Source organism: Xenopus laevis, chromosome 3S, assembly GCF_017654675.1.
Source record: "Xenopus laevis strain J_2021 chromosome 3S, Xenopus_laevis_v10.1, whole genome shotgun sequence".
NCBI classification, from domain to species: domain Eukaryota; kingdom Metazoa; phylum Chordata; class Amphibia; order Anura; family Pipidae; genus Xenopus; species Xenopus laevis.
In genome coordinates, this window is record NC_054376.1 from 115,114,222 (window position 1) to 115,138,908 (window position 24,687).

Below are 24,687 nucleotides of genomic sequence, written 5' to 3' on the forward strand. Positions count from 1 at the left end.
TATAGAAGCGCCATCTTTAAAATGAAATATGTTTCTACAAAACATATACTGTGGATGGAATGTCTGAATTCTTTGTTGATGGAATTTTGACAATAAAAGAAAACTATTCTATAAATTAGCTCTACCTGTAATATATAACTGTACTTTTACTGATTGAAAGGAGTCTGACTTGTGTCAGTATGATATTTAGGTTCTAAAATACAAAGAGAAAGAATCCCTTATTAACCAGGTTTTTACCCAATAATGATAAACTTTTACTCTATGTCCAATTCATTCCAATTTTAGTACTAAAATAATTGATAAAACATATTAAAATGTGATTGTAGCCAATACTTCATAAATTAATTATCCAAAAAATAAAATAACATTTGTTTGTTGTTTGCAAAACAACATCTAATCATGAGCCAAATCCCATACCTCTTTAACATCAATTTAGGTTTTCATTCTATGTCACCACAAGTAGAAGTTATTGAATATGAACATCATCAAAGGAAATACACCAGACTTCATAGAAGGTTCTTGAGCTATTTATATCTACAGTGTATATTAAGTTCCCAGAAGGATTTAACATAAGGCAATATTTGCTGTTGGTGGAAAAGTTTAACTGGCAGGAATATGTGTGTGTCTTTATGGGAAATAAATGAAGATAAAGGCGTATGATGTTTGAAGTATCCCTGAAGTATCAAGGATAAGGTAATCTTATCCTTGAAGGTAAATGCTTATAAGGTTTGGGTGTTAACAAGTAGATGCTTCCAGTGGATGCAGTAGGATCCATTGGATTTAAAAGTAAGGAGATTTCAATTTAAATTGCAAAAATGTTTTTACAGTGTGAGCTTCAATGTTGTGGAATAAATGCTAAAATGTCTGAGATTGCTGAGCCCACTTTTAACTTTTGCCAAAGGTCTAGGATCAATATTTAAAAGTGATAACATGAACTATTTGGATGTAGTGTTTGGGAGAAATAAGCAGTTGAAGTGCTTAAAATTATACTGTAATATATTTAAAACCAGGGCTGGATTTATCTTTCTTGCCCTCCCCCCCTTGTCCGGCCAGGCACAGAGTGAGGTCACAATGTTGTGTGCGCCAGAGCATTCATGTGATTAAGTTATGTCAGTAAGAAGCTGACAAATACACTATATTTCTGGCTGTGACGGATCAGATAAGGAGATTTTTTATGCAGGGCTCAAATATGAAATTAGTATCCTATACACAGTCACATAGTACTTGTCTCTCCGGCCTGGGCCTTTGTGGCCTTTCCACAAATCCGGGCCTGTTTAAAACCAAGATATCAGGCAAACCATTGCAACAATTAATCAGGATTCAGATATAATCAAATGAGATGAGACATGGAGCGGATCTGCATCTCTCAAAAATTCTCAGGCTGAGGGCAACTAATTCTACAGCTCTCTGTACACCTGGTCTATGTCCTCTGAATTGTGCTGTTGATAAGCAAAGTTCAAGGCAGACAGTGATTAGCAGTCAAAATCCAGGCAGGGGGTCTGGAACCGGTTAATTAAGCAAGATAGAAATTTAGAAGCACCCAGGAACCTATCGACAAAAGATCTATATTCGGACATTGAACCCAGGTTACTTGTGTTCTTTTAACTTTGAATTTCAAAAGTGAAATGTTCTGTGGCATAACGCTTGCATGAATGTTTAGACTGCAAAGGTCAACCTGTTACTGCTTTATGTGTGTCAGTCGCTGTGTTTTCTTTTTAATATCATCAGGTGTAGGTATGGCTGAATTTGTCCCGTTTCCCTAAAAATTCATAAATGTACAGCGAAATTCACAAAATGATGACAAATTCACGCAATGATTGGTCTATTTTGACGCCCGCAACAATTTTTTACGTGCTTCTATTTTTCCCAAATGCATTAAAGTCAATGGACGTCCAAATAATTTTGACGTGTGAAAATTTTTATGCGTACGACTATTCTCATGTGCGCCCAAATTTTTTTGACGTGGCAGATTTTAACCACAGTTTCGCAACTTTATTAGATGGCTGTAAAAACATGAAAATTCGCCACGCCTGGCGACTTTATTCTACCATCAGTAATCAGGTGTAGTGACAGAGGTATTTTAGTTGCAAATGAAGCCTGGCATACAAAATGCCCTACCCTAGTCCCATTGGGAACACTGGTAGTACCAGTGGTTATTAAAATGTATCAGTTTCAGTTTGCTTTAATAGAAACAACATGGGTGGTTTCAGGAGTTGTCAAAAACACCATGTATGCTTTAGCTTCTGAATCAGCTTGTACAGTAAAGGCTACATATATATACTTTGTACTGGTAAATAATGGTATAGTGACTTTCAAGAACAATATCCTACACGATAAATACATAATTTAGTAAAAAGCAGAGGATACTGACACCCAAATACATTATACTGTATATAGGGAGGGACTGTGGGAAATTTAGCACCAATTACATACAGTAAGAGCTAATGGGTCCTGACACCCCTGACAGCCATTCATCCCTTCAGAAAACCAGGTTACCTGAAGGATGGCATAGGTTTTGACATCCTACAGGTAATAAGCAGCCCAGAAATTGACTGCTCCACTCATTATGCATTAATGTATCAGTGACAGATGTCAGGATAGCACCCAGCAGTATAACAGAAGAAAATACTCGTCATATACAACAGAAAATTACAAAAAAGAATAACTAAGGCAGTAGCTGCATGAATGCACAGCTGTTTCTGCAAGCAAAGGATTATGCATAATGAACTGAAATGGCTGCCCACACACCATTATTAAAAAAAAAAAAAAAAATGTTAGAATGAATTATTTAAAAGGCATACAGAGTAATTTAGTATTGAAAGCTACACCAGTACCTATTTAAAGATATTCCAACATTTTAACAAGTTGAAAGTGGCAGTCACAGTTTAGTAGGTATCCATAATAACTGTGATATGGAGAAAGCTTTGTCCCTAGCATTTTTGTTGGACACATGTAGGCTAAGTGATATCTGGGTTTGCTCTGAGTCGGGGGTTTGATAATATTTTTAAGTTCTTGTAGAACTAGAATTCCAAAGAATTAGGTTTATTTGGATTTTCATGGGAGTGTGATTTTCAAATATATATTTTGCTAGTAACCTCTAATGTTTTAAAGAAACTAATGAGAATGGGTGTCATCCTGTATATAATTATTTGCCAAAAAGATTTAATTATGGCAATATGTTTCAGCCATTAGGTTTTTAAATACCCATCCTTAAGTAATTATGATTAAGTTAATTCAATTTTATTTGTATTGGGGTAAAGTTAAAGTAATACCATTTTTTAAAGAAATGAAATTAATTTATAACCTTATTATCTTAAATCTTTATCTTAAATAGGCATGCACACAGCATTAATTACCTGGAAAAAATGCTCACCTGGCACTTTCTAATTTCAATATACAATAAGTAAATTTCATAGGAAAATCCGGGGCACCCAAATTATTGTAAGGCTTACTGTACATTTTGGTGGAAGAGTTTCCCAGGCTTAGAGCTCCTTTTATTATTATTTTATAAAATCCAGGGTGCTCTGGCTTTTTTTTGTATGTGACGAATATGTGAAGAACATTATATAGGAGTTGTTTTATTGATTGGGGGAGCCATATTCGGGGAGCATCTGATTTTGTAGCATTAGACTTAGTTTATAAGATTATTTAGTGAGAGGCTTGCCATCTGCAGCTGACCCAATGTTAGTGCAGAAAGACTATGTTTGAAGGAGGCGTAAACCTCCTGCCATTAGTCAGTAGAATACAAAAAGGTAATAGCAATCAAAGTATTTGTTATAAAGTATTTGTTTTAGCTATAAATCTGGAGAGAGTGTTGTTCTTTGCTTGAGCTTATATTTCCTAGTCAAGACATCCATCACTTAATATGTTAGAACCCAAAGCAAGCTAGTACAGTCATTTAGGGATTATATTGGTATATTTTAGTCTGTGAAGTTTTTTATGGACCAGGAAACATCACTAATAGGATTTTTGTAGCTGTAGAAAAATCTAGGTCATTATATTGTTCAGAAAGGGAGGGAGTGTAAGACCAGCAGTTATAAAAATGGTACAAATTAATCCTCACTATTACAACTTTTAGGATGTACAGTTGAAGGTGTTTCATTGTGGCTATTCTTTATCCAACTGCATGGAAGGTAATAGAGATCCGACTTGCATATCAAACATTTTACATTTTATCTTCCTCGACGCTATTCTTAATTTTGGGCAGCCTGCGGAGAGTATTTGTTTGTTGAAGGACATATTTTTTAAATTCAAGTGGATCCACTCTTACCCTGGCATATTCATCTCTATGTACAGTATATTGTATGTATACTTATCTAACTGTAATGATTTTGTGAGGTCAATACATATGGAAGAGATTTCGGAGGGGGAGACCCCAATACACTGATAGGAGTGTAAGTCCCTTAGGCAAGAAGCAGGGGACTAGACAAGAGTTAAGGGCAAAGATCTGGAACAGGACAGAGAGAGTGAAGTATCAGAACAGACTGGCACGGGACAGATCATGCATAGAAATAGAAAAGACTGGAGTGCCAAGTAAGATAAGGCAGGGCAAGAGCCAGGGGCAAGCCTCAGAGCTCAAGCAACAACAATGCTTAAGCCAGGATATAGCCATGAAAGCCTCCATATCTGAACATACAAGACAAGGCAGGGAGTTTTTGGTGGAAATCCCTGATACATTGATAGGAGGTTGTGTCCTTCAGAAAAGAAGCAGTCTGGGATCAATAAGAGATTGGACAAGGGAGGGGTGAGAAGATCTGGAATAGAGCAGAATGGAGCAGGCAAATAACAGAAATCTCTAACTATACTTGGGCAAAGTCTTGCTGTGAAGTGTCATCAACATTTGAGCAGTCTCTTTTCTATTTCAATTCAATCAGCAACTGGCACCAACTTTAGTTACATAGTTACAAAATGAATTTGATTTGAAACACTTCCAAATTATCTTCAGCAAATATATACAGTTGTGTTCAGAATAATAGCAGTTCAACATCACTAACCTGGTCAATCACTCTTTTTGGTAGAAATTATATTTCTATATAACAAACAATTTACTAGTAAGGGTACTAGAGTAATAGAAAACCAACAGACCCAACAATTTAATTATTAATTAAGGCTTGTTCCAAATAATAGCAATGTGGAGTTCAATTAGTGAGGTCATTCATTCTGTTAAAAAAACAGGTGTCAAGTACGGCCCTTATTTAAGCAAGGAAGGCAGCAAATGTTGTGCATGCTGGTTATAGTGCATTTCACTCTGAAAATTATTCCATACATGGTTCAGAAGAACAGCATTCTGTTGATGTTGATTGGAGAGGGGAAAACATATAATGAAATGCAGACAATGGTAGACTGCTCAGCTAAAATGATCTAAATGAGCTAAATGCTTTAAAATGGCAACCAAAACCTGAAAGACATGTAAGAAAACTACCATTCAGATGGATATAAGAATAGCCAAAATAGCAAAGACTCAGCCAAGCTGTCAGCAAGAAGCCCCCACAAAGTCCCATTGTTGAAAAAAACACGCAAGATTGTTCTTTTTGGGTCTAAGGGCTGCAAACAGTTTGTCAAATAACCCCAAACACTGAATTCAAGCCACAATACAGTGTGAAAACAGTGAAGCATGGTGGCACAAGCATCATGATATGGGGATGTTTCTCATACTATGGTGTTGGGCCTATTTATCGCATACCAGGGATCATGGATCAGTTTCAATACATCCAAATACTTGAAGAGGAAGTTGCCTTTTGCCAAAGAGGAAATGATCTTGAAATGGGTATTTCAACAAGACAATGACCCCAAACACACCAATGAGCCACATCTTGGTTCCAGACCAACATGACTGACATTGTGGAGTGGCCAGCCCAATCCCTGGACCTTAATCCAATAGAAAATTTGTGGGGTAACATAAAAAATGCTGTTTCTGAGGCAAAACAAAGAAATGTGGAATATATATAGATGTTAGAAGTTGGTGGACTCCATGCAACACAGATGTGCAACAGTTCTCAAAAAACACTGCTTATACAACTAAATATTAGTTCAGTGATACAAAGGAAAGCAAAACACATTTACACATTACACATTTTTCAGTTTATACAGTGAATGTTTGAGTTTGTAAAGAAGACATTGCTAGTTGCAAGTTCTTGAAGCAGCCAAATATTTCCTTTTCTTTATTTTCTGTAAAGAAATAACACAAATTTGATACATTTTTCTTCATGTTTTGATTTGGAATAGAATGTGCAGTGTCCCCAATGCATTTGGGTGTATGGAAATAAAAGCTATTATGAGGAGTTTGAGCTTTATTCACTTTTTTTAACACACTGCTAGAGGGAGAGAGAGAGAGAGAGAGAGAGAGAGAGAGAGAGAGAGAGAGAGAGAGAGAGAGAGAGAGGGGAGGGGGAGAGAGAGAGAGATGGGGGCTGGCACAACTTTGCATTTAGAATTTTAAAAAGACCATCATTCATTGCATAACATGGTTGTGAAATGAATTAGAATACGTAAAATAAATATTATGGCTATTCCAGTGTGTCATATATTAAATGCAATAGAAAATGCTGTGCTATAATGATAAACTAGAAAACAATAGGATATAAAACATTTGCATGTCCTTAATAAAAATTTTAAGAGATTCATAATTATTTTCTTATTTTCCATTTTTCCCAGCTTTCATCAACTAATTTGCCTCCCTCTGAAACAAAAGCCCACACCCTCTTGCATATTTATCTTCACGTTTAAAAACATATTTGGGATTTGTTGTATTGTTCACAGTAATGCCCACCATAATTTCTCTTTTAGCTTTCCTGAGGTTTTTTGCCTACTCTGTTGGTCTCTTATTAAAGTTTAAGTTGACCCAGCTCACTTGAATGCCTTAGATGCACATTTCTTCTTACCAGCCTCAACAGTTACCTTTTGATCCATAAAGCAATGTTTTTCTTTGCTTACAATGGGAATAGACTGACAAGTGTATTTGTTAAGGTGCATTTTAAAGGCATTCCATTTCCCTGCTGTGTTTAACCTTGTGAAAAGTCTTTTCCAGTTAATGTACTATATTGCAGAGATGTCCTTGAAAGTTTATTTATAACAACATAGTCACTGCCTTATGCAGCTGTTTCTGCTGGAGATAAATCCAGCATTATTATTAAGTAGGAGTACAACAGAATAAAAAAAAATCTAGATGTTTCATATCTTGTTTTGGAAGTATTCTTGAGTACTTGAGATACTGTCCCTTTCGTTTAGTGCTGCAGAGCTGCTTTTTATCTGGGTTTCAGCAATCCTCTTGGGGAAGTTCAGATTCACAACTCTTTTCTCATGGGTGGTCTGTTCAGCCAATATTACACAAGCAAAAGCTATTTTCATGACAATATTGCTTCTGTTTTTAATGAAATATTGCTCTAGTAGAGGGTTGCATTCACTGCAAATAGTTTGCCCAGCAGATCTGAATGTAAATAGCAACTGTACATTCAACACTGTGTGAAGGCTACAAATCTAAATACCAGGTCACTCTTGAAAAATCTTAATTACAATATAATACAATATATATTTATATATATAAACTTTCACTTTATTGTTGCAGAGCTCAAACAAGTAGCAAAAATATACATACGTACATGCCAAATGAGCGGTGCTTGACCTCTTAATGGTGTTTGGTTGTCATATTGATATGCAGTGTAAATTACCAGCATCAACACACAAAATAATCAAGTAGTAATTAGGCAAGTTTTATTTAGAAAAAAATGCCTAAACTTGATAGATGTACAAAATACAAAGCAAATTAATGTGACCTTGCAAAAATTTGGCACTACCATCTAATTAATTAAAGATGCCGTCTAGGTAATGTGAATATGAGGCTTTTTCTACACATATCTACACATATCCATAGCTACCCCATGTGTAACTGCAATGACAAGGCATGTCAGGTATATGGAGTGGATTCAACATGAAAATGCATTCTTGTGTATTTCTGCACTGACATTTGCTACGTGTCTGCACACAGGCCAACGGTGTAACAGTTACATTAGAGAGTGGATGGGAGTAGATCTGCTGTTTCTCTATCTGCATTTATACACAGACATAGAAATAGCCTTGTGTGGCATTCGCCTTAAAAAATAAGGTTTCAACTGATACTCTAGCAACATCTTTTTTCCTGGGTTTCAGTCAGGCTAGTGACAGAAGAAAGCAATCATTACTGGGGAATTTAGTCAGTTGTCCATCTAAATGTACCTACTGTAGATCCTATAGGAATAATATTATATCAGATGACACTTTTTAATTAATGTAGAATCTATGGCAGTGTATATATATAGTGAATAAAGTACCCCATCTTGTAAAATATAAGGATATTATAAGTTTCCTTTTATATACTGTATAGACAGCGCCGATCCGCGCCTTTATGCCGCCTGAGGCGGCCTTCCATTGCCGCCCCGACCCCTCCTCACGGCGCTCACATTTTCTGAGCAGGAGGGGGTCGGGGCGCTGCACGACGCTAGTGCAGAGAGCGCAATTGCGCTCTCTGCACTAGAAGAGCTGAATTTCCGGGTTGAAAACCGGAAATTCGGCTCTTAGTTACCAGGAGCGGCATTTTTGCCGCCCCTGGTAACCAGGGGGGCGCTGCCGCCTGAGGCGAGTGTCTCAACTCGCCTCATTGGTGGAGCGCCCCTGTGTATAGAGAGAGAGTAATGAAGAAGCTCGCACTCACGGGACTTATCAAATCAAAAAAGGTGTTTATTTGGATCATTACTTCATTACTTCATTTCTCTACCTAATTTTTGGGCTTTTTGCACCCAGGCAACTATTACCTTTTGACGAGTTGTGCCGGCTTCCAGACTACTTTATATATATATATATATATATATATATATATATATATATATATATATATATATATATATATATATATATATATATATATATATATATATATATATATAGTGAATAAAGTACCCCATCTTGTAAAATATAAGGATATTATAAGTTACCAAGGAGTTTCATGACCATATAAAAACACGAGGCCAAAGGTAATACAGGTCATGGAACTCCGAGGTAACTTCTAATATCCTCATATTTTGCAACTGGGGGTACTTTATTTATTATAATACACAAGTTTCAGTGAGTCATGTGACAGAAATGACATCAGAACTCACCATTTATAAGAATATAATTTACAGGATATTCATGGCTCTTGTGTACTATATATATATATATACAGTCCAAAAGTCCTTAACGCACACCTTAATATATATCTAACTGAGTCGATACCTGGGTGCTATCTTTATTGGCAAAATTTACTGGGCCTATTTTTTAATGTAAACCAATAAATATGGAATTTTAACTTTTTGTATACAAATCCTGGTGTGCATCTTTGTTCTTTTGCTATATATATATATATATATATCACTGAAAAAGGTCCCAGTGAGGACCGAAACGTTGGAAAATGAACCTGTGAATAAAGACACTTTTATTTCACTGAATTTGAACGAGTGCGGGTCCTGCTTACTGAATTGTATTACACTTTGACCAACGCACCAACATCGATTGAAACAGATCCGGAAGGAGTGCGTCCACTGAACCGACAGTATATATATATATATATATATATATATATATATATATATATATATATATATATATATATATATATATATATATATATATATATAGCAGTCGGGCGTAACTTCTAGGTAACTTCTAATATCCTCATATTTTGCAACTGGGGGTACTTTATTTATTATAATACACAAATTTAAGTGAGTCATGTGACAGAAATGACATCAGAACTCACCGTTTATAACTGATGACATCAGAACTCAGCGTTTATAAGGATATAATTTACAAGATATTCATGGCTTTTGTGTATTATATATGGAATATATGCAGTTGAATGTTCCATTGGACCCCTGTTGCTGGGATTGTAGTGTATTCTGTGGTGTCTCTGATGTTCATTTTGGAGACCAGTGCCAGCTTGCTGAGCATTTGCAGGTTGAAGTGCTGAGCTAAACAAGTATTTTTAGTAAACCTGGCAGTCATGACTTGTCAAGTATATAGTCCTGTCTTATTTCTCTTTAGTGTCCTTAGGATGCATAACCTTATGCTGAGCTTCCTTCCCCATTTCTTCCACATATGCCCTTTCAAGAAATCTTTTCCCATCTCTTCCAGAGGGGTTTATGGGATTCCTCCTCAGAGGTGATTCTCTGTACACTGATCATTTGAGAAAAAGGAAGTGCTTTCAGAAGGATTGAAGCTGATTGCATGCAGTATTGTATTACGGTCAGTACTTTTCCTATAGATCCTTGTAACAAATTGTAACAAATTGATCTGATTTTTTTTGTAACATATATATTTTTTTTTTCAAAAGAAAATTCACAAACAAAAATACAATAACATGTCATTTGACAAATTCTAACGATAAAACATAGTAAACAAATTTTTTGCAATACCTTCTGTTCTGTAGCCTTCAATTATTTTCAGTATAAAGTTACAAGCTTTGCCTGAAAAATAAGTAACTTATCAGAAAGCACTTTTGTCGTTATGATAGTTGACCATAAACATTGACCATAAACATTAACAAAGGAGTTGTAACCATGCAGTCGGCTTGCCTTAATACCTCATTATAGTAAATTCCACTAAAGCTAATATTACAATAGTGCAACTCCCTGCAATTCCCTGCAACTCCCTTTACCTGGTGTGGTTCAATGCTGCAGGATAATCAGCCAGACACGTTTCTTTGCAGTAAAACATCAACTTGTTTATTGAAAAGGGCAACAGAAGTCCAGTCAGGCATAGACCCTCCAGAGAGATAAGTCCATGTGCAAAGTTCTCATACACAGGTAAATATCAAGCAGTCACAGATTACAACTTCACAGGATCCTTCCCTGATAATTACCCTCTCTCACTGGGTAACTTCTCACTGTATCTCGGGTGGTCAGCACTAACTCCTGGGATTCTTTAAGGGGTCTTGTATCTTGGTCCTTGATGTGGTCCTCACCTCACCCTTTACTGGGGTCTTGGGACTTGGCACCCTATCTAGGCCTCAACTCACATTTCTGGTTTCCCTGAGCTAGTGGTTCACACACCACGGGGTACTAACTACCCACTAATCCTCCTCGTTGGAGCTATGGCTGCTCGCTAGCTACCCTGACTCTCTCTTCACTCCTGGAGTGACTATGACCGGCTTAACTGCTATCTCTATCTAGACCTGATCTTTGAGGAACCAGAGCCCTGGCCCTATAGTACCTCCCTGGGAGGCGCCCCAGGGGAAAAGACCCAGAACACATGTTCTCTTCCCTATTTATTAGGTCACTCACTGCCCTCTAGTGGTGGCTTAACTCACAGGCCCAATACTAAACTGTGGGGTCTCTACACATGAGTGAAAGAAGTTACGAGCAGTCCAAATCATTAAAGGGATACTGTCATGGGAAAAAAAATGTTTTCAAAATGAATCAGTTAATAGTGCTGATCCAGCAGAATTCTGCACTGAAATCCATTTCTCAAAAGAGCAAACAGATTTTTTTATATTCAATTTTGAAATCTGACATGGGGCTAGACATATTGTCAATTTCCCAGCTGCCCCAAGTCATGTGACTTGTGCTCTGATAAACCTCAATCACTCTTTACTGCTGTACTGCAAGGTGGAGTGATATCACCCCCTCCCTTTTCCCCCCAGCAGCCAAACAAAAGAACAATGGGAATGTAACCAGATAGCAGCTCCCTAACACAAGATAACAGCTGCCTGGTAGATCTAAGAACAACACTCAATAGTAAAAACCCATGTCTCACTGAGACACATTCAGTTACATTGAGAAGGAAAAACAGCAGCCTGCCAGAAAGCATTTCTCTCCTAAAGTGCAGACACAAGTCACATGACCAGGGGCAGCTGGGAAATGTCTAGCCCCATGTCAGATTTCAAAATTGAATATAAAAAAATCTGTTTGCTTTTTTGAGAAATGGATTTCAGTGCAGAATTCTGCTGGAGTAGCACTATTAACTGGCTCATTTTGAAAAAAAAAATTTCCCACGACAGTATCCCTTTAAGAATTTTGGGACCATATCATTAAAAAGAGCAATTCTGCATTCAAAGTTCCTATCCATTTTGCCACAATGGAGATTTGGGTAATTATTAAAACATGATTGATTTAGCAGTCTTTGTTGTGCATTGGTGACCCCAGAAATAGGCTTACAAAGCAAAAATGTCCTTCTGTATGTCCTCATGCATAAGGCATGATATTAGGCTTTGTATTTTATCCCAAAGGGGTTGAATGCAGGGGCAATAACAAAAGACATGAGGTATGTCCCCAGCGGTTTCTCCACACTTCCAACATACTTGTGAAACTTCAGGAAATGTCTTATGTAGTCTCTCCAGGGTGAGATACCAGTGCATTAAAAAATGTATAAATGTTCTCCTTTTGCTAAGTACATGTGACACAGCCTATAGCAGGAGTCCCCAACCTTTTTAACCCATGAGCCACATTTAAATGTAAACAGAGTTGGGGAGCAACACAAGCATGAAAAAGTCTCTTGGGGTGCCAAATAAGGGCTGTGATTGGCTTTTTGGTAGCCCCTATGTGGACTGGCAACCTATAAGGAGACTCTACTTGGCACTATACTTAATTTTTATGCAATTAAAACTTGCTTTCAAGCTTGGAATATCAAAAATAAGCACCTGCTTTGAGAACCCCGAGAGCAACATCCAAGGGGTTGGAGAGCAACACGTTGCTCACAAGCTACTGGTTGGGGATCACTGGCCTATAGCATTTATCCAGATTAATTCCCAATTCTCACTTGGAACCTTTGAGCCTAGCACACTCTCCCATTTTGACATATAGGAGTATTTGCAGTCTTGTTTAATAAAAGGATCATTGATCAGTGTGTATACAAATTGATCTGATTTAATCTGAACTAATGATGGGTGAATTCGCCGCCGGCAAAATTTACACTGTCAACAATTTCGACGCTGTCAACAATTGACACACATTAGTCAATAGTTCCTGAAAAATTCTACAGGTGGATTATGTGAACAGGGCCGGAACTAGAGGTAGTCCGAAGAGGAACACACGTATATGTGTGATTTTGGCCTTGAATAGAGTAGATTTCCCCAAGGTAGAGTGTAGAATGTTCATGTAAAAACGTTATTATTTATTTTATTTTTATTTAATTCATGGTTACAATGATGTAGTCAGTGTGCTCATCAATTTATATCACAGATTTTTAAATCAAAACATTATTTAATAAGGAAGCAATAATGATTAATCTACTCCCTTAAAAGAGAACTAGAGCTTGACAAACAATGGGGCTAGAAATTACGCACAGTGAAGATCTGTGCCTCAGTAGATGTCATCTTGTTTTCTGACAGTTTACATCTCAGCACATGCTCCAGACAGCTAGGAGGTACCTGAGTTCAGGAACAGATTCACACTTTGCAATACATATGTAATATAACATTCATGGCATACATGGCAGCCAAGTACTCTGCATTCTGCATTAGAAATGTTCAACCATCTCTGTAGCATCAGTGTCAATGGCAGATGTAACCTTACTTATCGTTAGGTCCCATACCTATACAGTAAGTGCAGTGAATAGTAGTTAGCCAGCCTATTAAATTATCGTTACACCAATCCACATATGCTACACATAAATAATTCACTTAAGTGTAGCCCACCCTTCAGTGTGCTTTAGCTTTATGTTGTTGCAGTGTGTGACCAGTCTAAGGCTGCTAGTACTATGCCTGAACTGCTGTTAGCTTTAGTCACTCCCAGCAACTCCTGGTACCTTGGGTTGCTCCATCACAGAGAAGGTTTTCTTGCAGCAAATTAACTGATTTATTAACAGGAACAAAACAGTAGAAATATTATCAGTCGCTTCAGGTACAGTCAAGTCAAATGCAGAAATTCCAATCTCTCTCTCACAAGCAAATAGACAGCATACGAATTACCAAAGTCCGGGGTAATTCCCTCCTCAGATTTAAGTACTGCTCATTAGGATCTTCAGCCTGGGGTCTTGTGTCTTGGCACCCAACCTGGTCCTCAACTCACCCACTGATGTCCCTGAGCTAGTGGTTCACATACCACGGGGTATTAAAGGAGAACTAAACCCTAAAAATGAATAGGGCTAAAAATGTCATGTTTTATATAGTGAACTTATTGCACGAGGCTAAAGTTTCAGCTTGTCAATAGCAGCAATGATCCAGGACTTCAAACTTGTCACCGGGGGTCACCATCTTGGAAAGTGTCTGTGACATTCACATGCTCAGTGGGCTCAGAGCAGCTGTTGAGAAGCTAAGCTTAGGGCTCGTCACTAATTATCCAGCAGAAAATGAGGTTTGTCTGTAATATAAGCTGATGCTACAGGTTTGCTGATTATTAAATTCTGATGTGAATTGCACTGGTTTCTGTGCTGCTATGTAGTAATTATCTGTATTAATTACTAATCAGCCTTATATTGTGACATTTCTATTCTATGTGTACTGTATATTGTGAGTGGGTCCCTAAGCTCAGTAAGTGACAGCAGCACAGAGCATGTGCAGTGAATCAGAAGAAAAGAAGATGGGGAGCTACTGGGGCATCTTTGGAGACACAGATCTTTACTGTCTAAAGGTCTGTGGTTAAATTGGGCTGGTACAGAAGCACAAAACATAATGTACATTTCTAGCTACTTCTTTAGTTTAACTTTCCTTGTCCTTTAACCCCACTATTTCTCCTTGTTGGAGTAACAACTGCTCATTAAATTTCTTGAGCTGCTCTCTAGCTCCTAAAGTGACTTTAATAAAGCTTACTACCACTACCTGGCCTAATCTAACTTAAACAACTGAACCCTGGACCTGTTTCAACCTCACAGAGAGGTGAGGTCCCAAGAAAGACCCTGAGCACATGGTGCTCATTTTAGCATTTCATATACTACCCCCTGGTGGACAAACGAGGGCTTAAAGTAAATCCCAGTGGACCCAGGAAAAGGAGACATATATTAGCTGCCTAGGTACACCTAGGTGTCCAAAAACAAAGGGGAACTGCCTGTAGAAAACATTCCTAAACCAAGTCTGGGTCTCTACATAGGTAACAATCAGTTTATAACATAGTAATTATTAAAGCAGTTCCTTTATAAAGCTCTTCAAACAAATTTATAGATAAGGATATTTTATCAGGATAAATCAAGAGCTGGCTCTGCACTGCTTTCACATGAAGGTCTAATGATATCAAAGTCGCCAGAGAGGGAAGGAACAAAGTAGCATAAATTTACAGATAGGAATGCGAGCAATAGGGGTCATGTAGAAATTAAAATAGCAAGAAATGGACTGGAAGCTTTTTATTTTAAAGTCACAGTCTAGCTCGTGGGGTATAGACCACGTGAAAACTATTCTGGTATTCTACATATGTAATATATAATGAATGGCATAATCTCACGACCAACACAATGTGGTTGGCAGCAGATTCTTGCCACTAATATTAGCAGCAAAAAAAATAAATCACAGCTAATATTAACCTAAGCCAACATTACAAGGTGACATCATTGGCAAGCATAGCGCAAGGGAACGACACATTGTGGGCAGCTGAGGTAGCATATGGCCAATATCAGTGGCAATGTTACTTTACCCAATATTATAAGCCAGATTTAAATAAATTATTTTATGGTTTATTATATGAAAACTTATAGGCATTATTTAAATGGAATACAAAAAGAAGATAGGTCTTTCTCTTCTAATTGAATCTGGGCCAATACTGTATATGTATCCTGATGAATTTAATAGTAACATATACAGGTATTGGACCTATTATCCGTAATCATCGGGACCTGGGTCTTTCCGGATAACGGGTCTTTCCGTAATTTGGACCTTCACACTTTAAGACTACTAGAGAATCATGTAAACATTAAATAAACCCAATAGGCTGGTTTTACTTCCAATAAGGATTAATTATATCTTAGTTGGGATCAAGTACAAGCAACGGTTTTCTTACTACAGAGAAAAAGGAAATCATTTTTAAAATGTTGGCCTTTCGATAATTCGGAACTTTCTGGATAACGGGTTTCCGGATAATGGATCCCATACCTGTACAAGGCTGTAACATGAAGCAACTGTAGATGTAAAAAAGGCCAATAAAGTAAACTAGATTTGGCAAAGGATTGTTCTTTGTACATTTTAGCCAAGAAAGCTGTATGTATATATATATACAGGTATGGGACCTATTATCCAGAATGCTTGGGACCTGGGGTTTTCCGGATAATGGATCTTTCCGTAATTTGGGTCTTCATGCCTTAAATTTACTAGGAATTCATTTTAACATTAAATAAACCCAATAGGCTGTTTTTGCTTCCAATAAGGATTAATTATCTCTTAGTTGGGATCAAGTACAAGCTACTGTTTTATTACTACAGAGAAAAAGGAAATCATTTTTAAAAATTGGGATTATTTGGATAAAATGGAGTCTATGGGAGACAGCCATTCCATAATTCGGAGCTTTCTGGATATCGGGTTTCCGGATAAGGGATCCTATACCTGTATATATATATCAAGTCCAACCTGGACAAAAGCCTCAGCGGCCTGTGTGCTGGTAACATAATCATGTAAACAAACCAAAATTGTGTTTATTTCAACATTTCGGCTCTATCACTCGGGCTGTCTTCAGGAAGGTGAAATAAACACAATTTTTTGGTATATATATATATATATATATATATATATATATATATATATAGATATAGATATAGATATAGATATAGATATATATATATATATATAGATATATAGATATGGATATATATAATTTACTTTGTTTGTGCTATGCCAGGTGAGACCTTTCATTACAGAAGAACAATTGAAGAACACATTTCAGTAACTTTGTATTTGCTCACATTCTAAAAAGGAGGGATGCAACCCACTCTTGATCAATCGATTCGGGGAGCAAATTCCAAAATTTCACAGCTCTTGCTATTAAAGAACTTTTTCCATTCTTAAATTTTGGAGAGCACGCTCCATTTATTTATCAATATGAAGTAATTAATCCTTGTTTAACAGTTAAAGATTTTAAAGGTTTTAATTGCTTGGTGCATTTGTCAGGGAAGGGCAACCATCTGAGATAGTGAAACTCATTTGCTAATAATTTCAGCTATACTAGTTGCAATAAGGGTGCAATTAGCATGCACATCTGGTGGGGGCAGGGTCGGACTGGGCTGGCATACCCCGGTTACGTTGACGCGCCATAAAAAGTATGCATGTGGATGGGGGGTCGGCAGAGTCAGAAAGGACTTTATGGCTGTCCTACATTGGGTTGGTCAAACATTTTTTGGGTGATAGGTGTTCAGTCCAGGATTCCCTTTGTGCGCTATGATTGGGCACAGTAATGGTAATTTAGGTTGAAAAGAAAGACACACATCCATCAAGTGTGTCCCCAACTAAAGCCTCTCCAATTTTACTTAGAGGGGGAAAATTCCTTTCTGACTCCAAATAGACAATCAGCCCAATCCTGGTTCAGTCCGATCCCAGTTTGTGTCCAAGGCTCTGCCAATTGTTCCCAGTTGCTTTATATTATTTAGCATATGCAGCTCATCCCCAATAACACCATCCCTTACTTGCACTCTGTATTGGAGCAGCATTAGTTTGATCTATGTTGTTTATGAGCAGGGAAGGGGTGGAGCTCCTATCTCTGTGAGCTAACAGGAAGGAAGGCCTGCAGCTAGGAACAGGAAGTACTGGAAAGAGAAGCAGGCTCAGAGGAATGACTCTGCAATGTGCTTCAAAACATGTGTAAAGTAAAAAAGAGAACCCCAGGGGCAGCAAAGCACATTTATTTCTGGACACAGAGACCTAAAGGAAGTGTTAAGAATTTCCCCAGGAGATTAGCGATCAAATAAGTTGTATTTCTGTGTAAAGTCACTCCTTGCTGGCAGACTGTATCACAAGTTTCCAATGCTCCTTATCACCCTTCCTTAAAGGAACAGTTCAGTGTGAAAATAAAAACTTGGTAAATAGATAGGCTGTGAAAAATAAAAAATGTTTCTAATACAGTTTGTAAGAGAGTGAAGTGTGTTGTGAGAGGGTGAAATGGTTAAAATGTTGTTTGTGAATTATGTGATGTTAAAGAGAATTTGTATGTAACACTGTGTACATGGTTATCTCAAAAATCCACTAGGTGGCAGTAGAGTGTTATTTGGGTGAGTGGCCAGCAGGTGGAGCTCAAGGGTAAGAAAAGTGTAATTTATTCCCCATTAGCAGATGGGAGGCACATGAACAGACTGAGGACCAGCACATGCAGAGGAAGTGATACAGCAGTGACTGGGAAGCTGGGCAGGTATAAAAGAAGGCCACACCCTAGAGTTAGAGTCTGAATGGGAGGATGCTGTCAAAGGAGGAGCAGTCCTGAAGAAGAGCTACAGCAGAAAGGAAAGTAAGATAGAACTTAGCATAGTAGTTAATAGTTAGCAGGCACTAGGTGTCTGAAATAGGGAAGTTAGTATGGGTAGTCTTTTGCCCCGACAAGGAGCGTAGTCGGATTAGGATCCGGGGAATAATTCCCAAGATAGGGTAATAGTGGTGAGGTTGTTAGGCAAGAGAGGGTGGAAGTAGAAGACTTCAAGTCCAGGTAGCTGGTACCCGCTGGAGTGGTCAAGGGGCACTGGTCGAGTGCCGGATGATCGAAGCAGGGGACTGGTGGAATGGTGAAGGGGTGTAGTGGTGCACCGGATCACCGAGCCAGACCAAGGAGGACCAGCAGATTGTGAGTAAAGAGTAACCCTATTGTAAACGCTGGGTAGTAACGCACATACTACCAGGTCGGAAAGCAATTGAAAGGTTAAAGTGGAAACGGCAATTGAAAAGTCTGTTGGAATTTGTATATGACTGCCAGTAATGTATCCGAAAAATAAAGAAGTTTCATTTTTTTTAAGAATTGGTGTTCCGACCTTTTTATGTTTGGGGTCTGTGTCAAGAAATTCCCCTTACAAGTTAGTTAGCCAAAAATGTAATGTATAAAGGCAGGAGTGAACAGATGTCTAATAAAACAGCCAGAATCCAACTTCCTGCTTTTCAGCTCTATAACTCTGAGTTAATCAGCGACTTGAAGGGGGGGCCACATGGTACATTTCTGTTCAGTGAGTTTGCAATTGATCCTCAGCATTCAGCTCAGATTGAAAAGCAACAGATATGACCCATGTGGCCCCCCCTCAATTCTCTGATTGGTTACTGCCTGGTAACCAGGGTAACCAGTCACTGTAAACAAAGAGAGCTGAAAAGCAGGAAGTAGTTTTCTGACTGGGCCGGCGGGAAACCGGGAAAAAACCCGGTGGGACCCGGCCCTCTTGGTCCCCCACCAGCCCAGTCCCGGTCCTAGATTAGCCCCCGAATGGCAGTAAAAGTTTTTCGTTGCTGTTGCGCACTAGTTTTTGCGCATGCGCACGGGGCCCCCAAGGTTCACAACCCGGTGGGCCCCGACTGCGCCAGTCCGACATGTTATACATCAAATCACTCCAGCCTTTATACATTAAATTTTTGGCTAACTAACTATATTAGAAATGGTTTTTTATTTTGCACAGTTTTTATTTTTACACTGAACAATGCCTTTAAAGTTCCTAGGGAGGAGTATTTAGAGCGTAGATACATTAACAGTGCATATGGCAAAAAAGCAGCCAGTATTCAGTTAGCCGGCTTTCTTCCATTTTGCAGCGTAGTTTCAAATGGAGGTGACCTGGTGATGTCACAGCCTGGTGCATTTTATGTTCCAACTTTCCAAGGCTTGTGGCCTCCATGTGACACTATACTGCAGAGTGGAACAATGTCTGCTACAAGACCACTGACCTCAAAATCACATTGAGGTGGACTGATTTTTGCTTAATCAGTCTGTAAGTATCTACTATCAGTAGATGGTAAAAAAATATATTTAGCCCCTGGTGATAAGCTACAATAACCTTGGCCTTTAGGTTTTTTAAATCTTGCTACAGCTAGGTGAAGGATTGCGCTAATGCTTGCATATTTTTAAATCCCAAATTCATAACCTTACAACACTAAGGGGCACATTTACTTAGCTCGAGTGAAGGATTAGAATGAAAAATACTTTGAATTTCGATGTTTTTTTTGGCTACTTCGACCATGGAATTAGCTACTTCAACCTTCGACGACGACTTCGAATCGAACGATTCGAACTAAAAATCGTTCGACTATTCAACCATTTGATAGTCGAAGTACTGCCTCTTTAAAAAAAACTCCGACCACCTACTTTGCCACCTAAAACCTACCGAGCACCAATGTTAGCCTATGGGGAAGTTCCCCATAGGCTTTCTAGGCAATTTGGGATCGAAGGAAAATCGTTCGATCGATGGATTAAAATTCGATATTCAAAGTCGAAGGATTTAACTTCGAGGGTCGAATATTGAGGGTTAATTAACCCTCGATATTCGACCCTTAGTAAATGTGCCCCTAAGGGTTTTATTTGCTAAAATCTAATGTTTCTCATTATTTTAGTAAAACCACTCGACCAAACTCCCATCCACATTCTTACCTTATTTATCATTGAATTAACTCGAAAAAATCTTGTACAGGAAAAGACAATAAAGTCTTTACAAAATTTGAATCGTAACTTTTTTAGATTTGACGACAAACACAGACTTTTTTGTGTTATCGCCCGTAAACTATGAATCATGGATTTTTGTATGAAACCCAGCACAGATCATCATATCTTCCAATTGTAAAAGGGACTTCTACATGACCTCGGCAGGTTTGAGATTATGAGAGTTTTGAGAGTATTTTTTTATCCTGACTTTTAGCAGCCTCCGGATTTCATAAATCTAGAACAATTTTAGTTTTTTTTTCTGTGAAAAATGTGTTTTCCCCCTTTAAAACTCCAACCATAAATAAAAATTGATCTTTAGTAAATAACCCCCAAAATCTCATCTGCCATTTAGCTCCCCAGATTGTTAATTTATCCAGATGTACAGATGACCTATAGACCCTCGATATCTCTTCTCTGAAATGCATATCATTATTATTACAAGACGTATAAACATCTAACTGTTATTTGTTGATAGGCACAAAATCCTGGATGGCTTTACTTACCCATAAAATACCAATTTATAAAATATTATTATTGCCTGATTGATATTATATTAGCAAAATAATGCTAATATAAGTTTTAAATATGTGTTTTATCATCTATTTTAAGTTAATAATAAGATAATTATTAAATATGAGATAGTGTGAAATTGTGTCGTTGTCTAACCAGTTGGTTTCCGTTTATTCAGTGTTCACTTATTTATAAAAATGCCAGTGAAGCTTTTAATTCCAATTTTTCTAGGAGTAGAAAAAAACTGGGGCTTGTACCTTGAGAATTGGCTATGTGTCATTAATACTGATACTGAAATGAAGATTGAGTGAAACTGAGCTGAGAACTGAAGACACAAGAGGGAATAAATTACAGCGAGCTTTACACTATTTTGAAATTGTTGGAAAGTTTTGTTTTAAAAAAAGATAAAAATCTAATTTTTCAAACTCAAGTGAATAGGATCGACTCGCAAATTCGAATAAAATTCAAGTTTTTTAAAATTCGATTTGTTTTTTTCTTTGAAAAAAAAGAATGTCAGGAAGGCTGCAAACAACTCCAAATTGATCCCAGGATGTCTTCCATAGGCTAAAACAGCAATTAGGCAGGTTTAAGTTGGCAAATAGTCAAATTCAAATTCTTAAAGGGCCAGTGCATGATAAATTTTGAAAATTGAATTCGAGTTTTAAAAAAAACTCAAATCGAATTTAAACAATTCCTTAGTTGAATTTGACAGTTTTGGACATAGGACATAAAAAAACTCAAAAATTCAATTAAATTCTACCCTTGATAAATCTGCCCCTTAGGGTCAGATTTATTATGTGGTATATTTTTAAATTGCTGTGTAAAAAACAGAGTAAAAATTGAGTAATTTTTTTATGTGCTTTTTCTTTGAGCAACTTCTGCTAGAACTTACTTACAAAATTCGGAAGCATAGTAACACAATAGAAGCACCATTTTTACTAACCTCCTTTAGTACATATCCCCTTTGCAGCTCCATACATTCAAATTTTCAGATCCAAAGCTCCAGGCTCCATAGTTTTTCAAGACAGAAAACTCTGAGATGCCTGACTTTGCATGATCCATTGATCATCCTATAAAAAAAATTCTATGACACAGAGACGTGGCCATCACTGCAAAGGAAGAATTTGATTACTTTTAAAATGATTAGGTTATGAGTTGTGTAAACATGTTGCTCAGATAAGAATGCCCATGTTTGTAATGTAATACAGTTAGGAAAGTCTCTAGAGCATTCATATGGCAGCAGCTGTCATGGCTTGAATTCAGTGGAATATGTACTTTTACATTATAGTTTTAGGAACAGTTTGGAAAGTACCATGTGTTTTAGTTCTTGCACTTCTGGTGGGGAAATCTTCTCTTTGTAGTTCTCTAGGGTCACTATATATCTCATATATGTCAGGAATCCGTTGATCATCCTATATAAAAACACTCCATGGCATAGAGATTTACTTTAAAAAGCAACAATGAAAAACTTGGCCATCTCTACAAAGGAAGAATTTGATTTCTTTTAAAATGGTTAGGTTATGAGTTGTGTAAACATGTTGCACAGATAAAAACAAGTCCATGTTTGTAATGCAATACATTTAGTAAAGTCTCTAGAGCAGTGATCCCCAACCAGTAGCTTGTGAGCAACATGTTGCTCGCCAACCTCTTGGATGTTGCTCTCAGTGGCCTCAAAGCAGGTGCTTATTTTTGAATTTCAGGCTTGGAGGCTAGTTTTGGCTGTATAAAAACCAGATGTACTTCCAAACAGAGCCTCCTGTAGGTTACCAGTCCACAATAGCCAATCACAACCCTTATTTGGCACCACCTAGGAACTTGTTTAATGTTTGTGTCGCTCCCCAACTTTTTTTTACATCTGAATGTTGCTCACCGGTGAAAAAGGTTGGGACCCCTGCTCTAGAGCATACATATGGCAGCAGGGGAGGCAGGTAGGTGACCCCCACTCTCATCTACCACCCCTATTTAGTGTAGTATTCAGATTTCCATTCCAAAGCTAGGTGCAGAGTCGAAATATGGACGCCAGTGAGCAGGATACTCCAAAATTGAGTACAGGTACCTGCAGCATTTTGCTCCTGTTTTTTTACACTTTGCACTGCACTCAATAAATGACTCCCTACGTCTCATCAAAGCGGAGCAGCTCTACCTATTTACTGACTTTTTTAGCCATTAATAGAGGCACCTCGAATTACACTCTTGGAACTTGTGCTGGTGTAATAAAGACTGCAGGAGGAATTATGGTTCCATGGTACTCAGAAGTTGCAGATGTCGAGTTTAGTTGAACGTTAAAGTCTATCTAACAGGGTGAAATTCGCTGCTCCTGAAGGTGACGCACATAGCTGACCAGATACCCACAATTTATAGGGATGAATATTTTGAATTCTAATCTTACTGTATTATCATTTATTACAATTTTTAGATCACAGTAATGTAAATTGTTTCCTTATAGCAATTTGTTGTATTGTTAGAGTGCTGTACCAGATTCAAGTATATTACAATTTGATTGTACTGAGCTAATGCATGTTTTATGAATTCAAGTATAGTCTTGTATTTCACAAAAAAAATCTGAACCATTTTCAATTTTCCAAGTTATACCTTTTTCAAATTTGACTATATATTTAGGCTACCTTATTGTTAGGGGTATTGGGGATGTATAAAACAGGGACCACAGTCATGTAAAATGCAATACTGTTTTTCTAGTGTAGAAAGCACAGTTGCACTCAGCTGCACTAAATGAGCAGAATTTCTAATGCTTGCCTCGGGGCAGAAGCACCAATATTTTTTTCAGTTGTTTAAGTACTTCTATTTATATGTGGTATCAAACCATTCAGAAACCTTCAAATATGTTTTTTAATGAAGAATTAAAGTTAACTGAGGGGGGGGGGGGGGTCTATTGAAATATACAGAATACTTTTACCTTGCTATTTAATATGTTTTTTTAGTTATAACATTTGTCAAATTTTAGTTTGTCTGTCTGTCTGTCAGTCAGTACGCACTGGTGACCCAGCAGTGGACATTTATTTGCTTGTATGAAATATAAAAGTTGTGATGACATTATGTCTAGATCAGTTTGGTATGCTGCACCTTAATATAGGGAACGTTGCAAGATGCTTCACCTTTTCACTGCTTTTGCTGATGTTTCTGTAAAGTTAGAGGGGTGTACAACTTGTATTCCGAAGAACCCCATTTTTATTTGTGCATAATACTGTTGTTGTCTTTATAGAAGGCTTAATTAACTATTATCCATAACTACTCAAATATTGGAGTGGCATACAAACAAGGATATGTATGAGCATTGCACCCATTTTTTGCACTTTGCACACTACATTGATGGTCTACATATCCCTTATATTTTTAACCATTATGCAGGTGTTTCTCAAACTCAAAGTTTGAGTTTTGTTTGCAGGAGCTAAACTGGCATCCATGAACAATTTTATGCTCTATTTATAATTTGGGATCAATCATATGCAGATATGCAAGCAGAAAATGTTGTTTGTACTCTAGCCCGAGTTCCTTGCACTGCAGAATGGATTAAGAAGACCTGCGTTTCCCCATGAATACATTGCTGACTGCATTTAAAGTGATACTGTAATTACAGATTTATTAAGTGTCGAAGTGAAAATTTGAATTCAAATTTTTGCGTTATTTTGTGGCCAAAACGTTC

At 37.5% G+C, this 24,687-nt stretch overlaps 1 protein-coding gene across 4 annotated transcripts in view; it reads left to right on the plus strand.

Moving 5' to 3' along the window:
* kcnip2.S (Kv channel interacting protein 2 S homeolog) overlaps positions 1-24,687 on the plus strand; it is a 110,075-nt gene that overhangs the window by 55,350 nt on the left and 30,038 nt on the right. The window contains exon 1 of one of the 4 annotated variants that reach the window (XM_041588757.1): positions 10,148-10,254. The exons of the other annotated variants lie outside the window; for them this stretch is intronic. The gene's annotated coding sequence lies outside the window, so the exon portion shown is untranslated. Of the gene's footprint in view, positions 1-10,147; positions 10,255-24,687 lie in introns of those variants that run through there. 4 annotated transcript variants of the gene reach the window in all.